The 6,526-nt window shown below is 42.9% G+C and overlaps 1 long non-coding RNA gene across 1 annotated transcript; it reads left to right on the top strand.

Annotated features, from left to right (window-relative positions):
- On the top strand, positions 1 to 1,573 carry LOC115080800. Its single transcript, XR_003853672.1, has 3 exons — positions 1 to 1,215; positions 1,303 to 1,416; positions 1,516 to 1,573. It is a non-coding gene; the product is annotated as an uncharacterized LOC115080800 (long non-coding RNA).
- Positions 1,574 to 6,526: the final 4,953 nt, after the last annotated feature.

Genomic DNA, 6,526 nt, shown 5'->3' with positions numbered 1-6,526 from the left:
GAAACCAATTGATAGAAATGGATTGTTACATTTCAACAGTTTTCATCCCAAGCATGTTAGGGAAAATATCCCCGTAGGACAGTTCTTTAGGGTAAGAAGACTCTGTTCCGATGTATTGTCCTTTAAGACTCATGCCCAAGACTTACAAGAAAGATTTAGTGCAAGGGGTTATCCCACACGTATAGTGAAGCAAGCTTATAAAAGAGCTCGACATATTAATAGAGATTTACTGTTACAGCCGAAGCCAAAACAGAATGCACCAGCTTTAGTGTGTGTTTTACCTTATTCAAATCGAGTTGGGGACCTCATAGAGGTTGTTAAAAATCATTGGCATCTTGTGAGTGGCTTTATGGGTATGCAGGATCCCCCTATGTTCTCTTTTAGGAGATCTAGAAATTTGAGGGATATTTTAGTTCACTCAGATTTGGGAGGTAGTGAACACTGGAAAGATACAGCTGGTGGGCATTACCCTTGCACTAAGTGTAGTGTGTGTAAATTGTGTTTATCATTGAAAGATTTTTCACATCCTGTTTCTGGGAAAAAATTTTTCTTAAAGCATTTTACAACATGTCAAACAAGTTCAGTGGTGTACGTTGTACAATGCCCATGTGGGCTATTATATGTAGGAAAAACATCAAGGATGGTGAGACTTCGAATCCTAGAGCATTGTAGCAGAATTAGAAATGTGGTGGAGACAGCTCCCCTAGTGAAACATTGGCGTGAGTACAATCATAAGGTAGAAGAACTTCGTTTCTTTGTACTTCAGAAGGTTTCTGCTAGACGGGGAGGTAATATAAACAAAATATTATTGCAGAAGGAACAACGATGGATTTTTAATTTACAGACTTTGTGGCCAAAAGGATTAAATGATAAGATCGAGTGGGCTACATGTTTTTAGAACCTGTACTCTGGCTGCAAAGTTTTAGAACCTGTACTCTGGCTGCAAAGTTTTTTCACTTTTTTCTTCATTTGTTGTCTTCAGTGATTGGTTTGAATCTGGCGTGCTTAGGGAGTGGCAATTACTTGGTTTAGTGGCAATTGGTTTAGACACCATATGTTCTAAGGGGCGGGGATAGTTTTGAGTTGAGCTCTGATTGGGGCAGTGTGGCTTAAAAGGATGGAAGAGAAGAGTTTGATTCACTTCCGTTTTTTCACTCGATGGAGGTGTCTCTTTGAAATAAGGTGAAGGTGGTTTCTCTGCCTAAGATAAGAAAGGTAAGAATCCTTGGTTGTCTTGCACACTGGTGAACTCTTAAAGGAATGATTTTCTCTTTGAAGTCATTTTGATCTGTTTTTTTCTAGTTTGAATACTTTTGAGAGATGTGTTTAGAGCATTTGAACAATTGAAATGCTTTGAAACAAGAGTTGAGGATGTGCTGATTTGTGCGTCTGGGCAAGCCTTTTTGGGACGTGCAGGTATGGGAGTTTTTTTGAAGCACTTTATAAAGGATCAAGTTTATATATAAAATGTATTAATTGAATATTCAAAAACATTTTTTGTATGAATGTTTTTAGAAGACCCTATGGATAGATGTTGTACATGAGCAGTGGGAGATTGTTTGAAAAAACTCTCCTGAAGAAGCCTGAGGAAAGGCGAAACATGTAGAGAGAACAAAAGGAGAACAAAAGGATTGACGTTCTTGTAACGCAAGAATTAAAGTGCAATATAACTCTTTCTGCTTACGAAGTGAAATGTATTAACATCTGATGATATGTTATGTGAAGATTTATATTTAATGGTTATATTTGAATGTTTAGAAAATTGGAAATGATTTTTATAAGGAGTTGAATGTAGAACGGATGTGTATATGTGTAGTATGGGTGGTGTGTGAATTTTGTCTATTGTTTTTATAAAGATATTATGTCTATTGTGTGGGGTATTATGGATTAATTGTGAATATTTTTCATGAATTTTCACCAATAAAGATTATTGAATTGGATTGATGTCACAATATATGTATTAGCTGTCATATGACAGGGCAAAGGTAGCGCCGGCGCCATTTTGGTTCTTGTCCCCCGACGTCACGAGCGCAGGAGATCGCTCCCGGACCCCCACTGGACCCCCAGGGACTTTTGGCCAGCTTGGGGGGGCCGCCTGACCCCCACAAGACTTGCCAAAAGTCCAGCGGGGGTCCAGGAACGACTTCCTGCACGCAAATCGTTTTTCCGTACGGAAAAACGATTTGCGGCAGGAGCGCAGGAGATCGCTCCCGGACCCCCGCTGGACCCCCAGGGACTTTTGGCCAGCTTGGGGGGGCCTCCTGACCCCCACAAGACATGCCAAAAGTCCAGCGGGGGTCCGGAAGCGACCTCCTGCACTCGAATCGTATTTGCCGTATTGCAAAATGGCGCCGGCCATACGGCCAGCGCCATTTTGCAATACGGCAATATGGCCATACGGACGGCGCCATTTTGCATTTTGCAATACGGCAAATACGATTCGAGTGCAGGAGGTCGCTTCCGGACCCCCGCTGGACTTTTGGCATGTCTTGTGGGGGTCAGGAGACCCCCCAAGCTGGCCAAAAGTCCCTGGGGGTCCAGCGGGGGTCCGGGAGCGATCTCCTGCGCTCGTGACGTCGGGGGACAGGAACCAAAATGGCACCAAAATGGCACCCGTGGCCCGAGAGTGGAAGATCACAGCGGGACCCCCCCACTGGACCCCAGGTAATTTAAGACATTTGGGGGGGGGGTTCGGGAGGGTGGGGGATTTATTTTAAAGGGTCAGGGTGGGTTTTAGGGTTGTTTTAGTGTGCCGGTTTTCCCGCCCTCCCCCGATTTACGATTTACACAATTTAAAAAAAAACAAAACCGCGACGATCCGATTCCCTCCCCCCCCAGCCAAAATCGATCGTTAAGACGATCGATCACACGATTCACATCTCTAGTGGTGGCCATACACATGTGGATGCCCCAATTTCGGAATAAGAGAGTGGTCTTCTGGTCCGATAACCTGGCGTTTGTGCAGGCCATCAATTCACTCACAACTCCCTCTCCTTGGGCCCTGAGGCTTTTACGAGAGATAGTATTGCCTTGCCTGTGCATTAACCTTCACTTCAAGGCTAAACATGTACCTGGGGCTGAGAACAGCATCGCTGACATACTTTTGCGATTTCAGTGGTCTCATTTCAGGTTCCTGGCCCGGAGGCGCAGCCATCACTGATCCCACCTTGGATCTGGAAATAGTGGTGCTCGGAATTGCCTCCATGTTGAGACCAGCACTGATGGAAGTACATGGAGAGTCTGTTTGAAAGGATGGACTTTATTCCAAAATTTGATCTATCATAGGGCATCTCCTATCTGAATCAAATTATGGAGAAAACAGTTTTCAATTCACCTTAATGACTCCAGAGTCTCCAGAGTGCAGGCAAGACAGCACCTGGCAGTGATTAGATTTGTGGCTAAGTTGTGGGGCAACAACTGCATCAGCAGCTCCTTTCTGATTAAAAAGTTAATGGAGGGTTGACGGAGGCAAAAGCCTGCCAGAGCCAACAATAGAAGGCCTATTATACTTCCTGTTTTACAGGCTTTAGTGGATGAGCTTCCCCAGCTGGTTTGGGACGTTTGATGTTTTATGGGGCCTTTAGGTAGCTGATCGCCTGTGCAAAAGTGACCACTAGAGCTTCTGATAGGGGCCTTGCAATAGAAAATATACGAGTTTGACCCGATACAGTGCAAATTTTCATCAGAAGGTAAAAAAATGACCAGCGTATGGCAGGTAGATGGGTTAGTTTGTATCTTGCCTACATGGTGGCCATATACCGAGTTAGGGCCGTGCAGGAGTATTTAGGGGTGTGCCCACCTGGGAAAGGTTCTTTATTAAAACATCATGATGGATCTGCATTGTCACATTACTAGTTTGCTGGTATGTTCTGTAGAGGGTTAGCAGCTATGGGGGAGGAGCCGCACGAATATCACACTCACTCCTTCAGAATTGGTGCGGCATCATTTGCGAACATCAGCGGCTAAGCGAGGCACAGATCAAAGCTGTCTGTCTGGCAGATACAAGTTGTACATCAATCCCATAAAACAGTCCTCTTTAGAATTGCCATAGGCATAGTGGGACACTTGTTTACCCTGGTCGCCCTAACCTTACTTTTCTTATTTATCACAGATTCTTCTCCTATCGCTAAAGTGCTATGGATCCTGAGTCACTCATACATTTATTGGGCACACATTAGAGCCATTTAGTATTCTCATCCCATAAGAATACTAAATGCAAGGTAAGACCTGATCTATGTGTGGGAGGTCTTACCACCTGCGCCCAACCTAATGCATCCATTAGAATTAGAAAAATGCCACAACTGCTAGATAGTGGGTAAAACTTCAGCATGCAAATTTAAATCCCCCAAACCAATATCATTTTTAATATCTGCTCTAATACTAAATAGTGTCACAATACACAACCCGCACCAAATAATTTCTTATATGTTCTTTTTTGTTGTTTATTTATCCATAACCTCTTTCAAAAAACTGCCAATAAAATGGTCATTAATATACCCATCAACTTCTAACCCACTTTTCACACCAAAACAATTTTTAAGAGAGGAAGGTGATGTTTCATAAAATTTCAGGGCACCATCCAGGTGTTTCTTATTGTTTTTAATCATGAACACCACTGTCTACCCTATGTAACTTTTATTATTGTTTATACCAAAAACATTTTTTATAATGAATTTTCTATTTTATGAAAAAATTGTTAAAAGTTCACAACAAGAATAGGAACAGTCACCAATATATCGCTTAAAAATCAATAACTGTAGAGACATCACTTCAACAATGGCATTTTTTCTAAATGTTACTTAGCTTAGACACTGAGACTTCCATTCAGCAATGGCATATTTGCCACTTAACTCCTGTGCATCTCAGTTCTCCACCGTCACTAGTGCTTTATCTTCTATTTAAATATATAAGTTCATCTTAAAAAATGCTTGCAGCGCGCTGCCTGTTGTATTCAAAAACATGGTGAATCTAAGTTCCCCTTCTTGGCGTCCTCCTTTAAAGGGACTCCGTCACATGACACTCCAAATGATGTCAATGAAAATCAGCCTGCCCTTTAAATCAACCTTAAAGTAGCGAAAGCCAGTCTATCTGATCATTTAATCCAGCCGGTGCTTCAGATTTAATTTATAGATCCAAAACTTCTCTCTATAGTTTAACAATGATCCCTTATTGCTTTCCACTTTCTCAATAACCGTTCACTGTAAATCGTCAAATACATGGCCCTGTTCATTGCAGTAGCTCACCAATGGCGCTGTCAACACTCCATTATTGATTCTAGACCTATGTTCCATCAGACGAATTTTAATAGCTCTGCTCGTTTGCCCCACATAAACTTTAAGACAGCCACATATAATTGCATATATCACTTTGCTTGTGGTGCAGTCCGTCAAAAATTTTCGTTTTACTGTATATCCCGTGTTGGTGTCAACCCAGCAATTCTCTTCGATTGTATTTGCACACACCGAACAGGCACCATTCATTTCATTTTTCATTTATTAAAATTTATTAATTGCCTACCACAAGGAGGCCTAGGCGATTTACATCATCAACATACATAATAAAAACATGAAATTGACATATACAATAACACACAATTTTCATATGTTTCACAGAAACAATAATGCTCAATATCATATAAATGGAATGAATAATCAGTCACTCAAAATATATATCATTATCTTCACATCTTTGAGAGGATTTATTCTGCTAACACCACTCTAAAATATATTGTATGCACGTCGGAGTAAATACTCTTTCAATAACTGTCTAAATTTTTTCACATCATCCAAAGACCTAAGTTCAAATGGAATGAGATTCCATTGTGTAGGTGCGGCAATGGAAAAGGAGGTCTCCCGAGTACTATATAAGTGTGCTTATTGAACAGATGGAATTTCTAAAATATTCAATTGGGATGATCTTAAGCATCTTACAGGTTTATAAATGTGCCACATATTTTATGTCCTCCCATATTTTCAGGTTGCTGAACTCTGTTTATCAAATTAGCCCGAACAACCTTATCACGGATGTTAGGACCCCGACTGGTTGCAAACAAGGGCAAATCTTTAAATACACTGGGGTAGATTTTAAAAAAGTGCGCCTTCGCGTACTTTTGTTGGCGCATCAGGCGCAAACAAACGTATACTGGATTTTAGTAGATACGCGCGTAGCTGCGCGTATCCGCTAAAATCCTGGATCGGCGCGCACAAGGCTGCCGATTTTGTGTAGCCGGCGCGCGCCGAGCCGAGCAGCCTACCTCCGTTCCCTCCGAGGCCGCTCCGAAATCGGAGCGGCCTCGGAGGGAATTCTCTTTCGCCCTCCCCTCACCTTCCCCTCCCTTCCTCTACGTAAACCACCCCTCCCAGCCCTGTCTAAACCCTCCCCCCCTACGTTTGTCGGGGGATTTACGCCTCCCGGAGGGAGAAGTAAATCCCCGCATGCCAGCGGGCTGCTAGCGCGCCGAGACGCAACCCGGGGCGGTTCCGGAGGGCGCGGCCACACCCCTGGACCGCCCCGGGCCGAAACCACG

Source organism: Rhinatrema bivittatum, chromosome 1 (genome assembly GCF_901001135.1).
Source record: "Rhinatrema bivittatum chromosome 1, aRhiBiv1.1, whole genome shotgun sequence".
NCBI classification, from domain to species: Eukaryota; Metazoa; Chordata; class Amphibia; order Gymnophiona; family Rhinatrematidae; genus Rhinatrema; species Rhinatrema bivittatum.
This window is presented reverse-complemented; position numbering and strand designations above follow the sequence as displayed.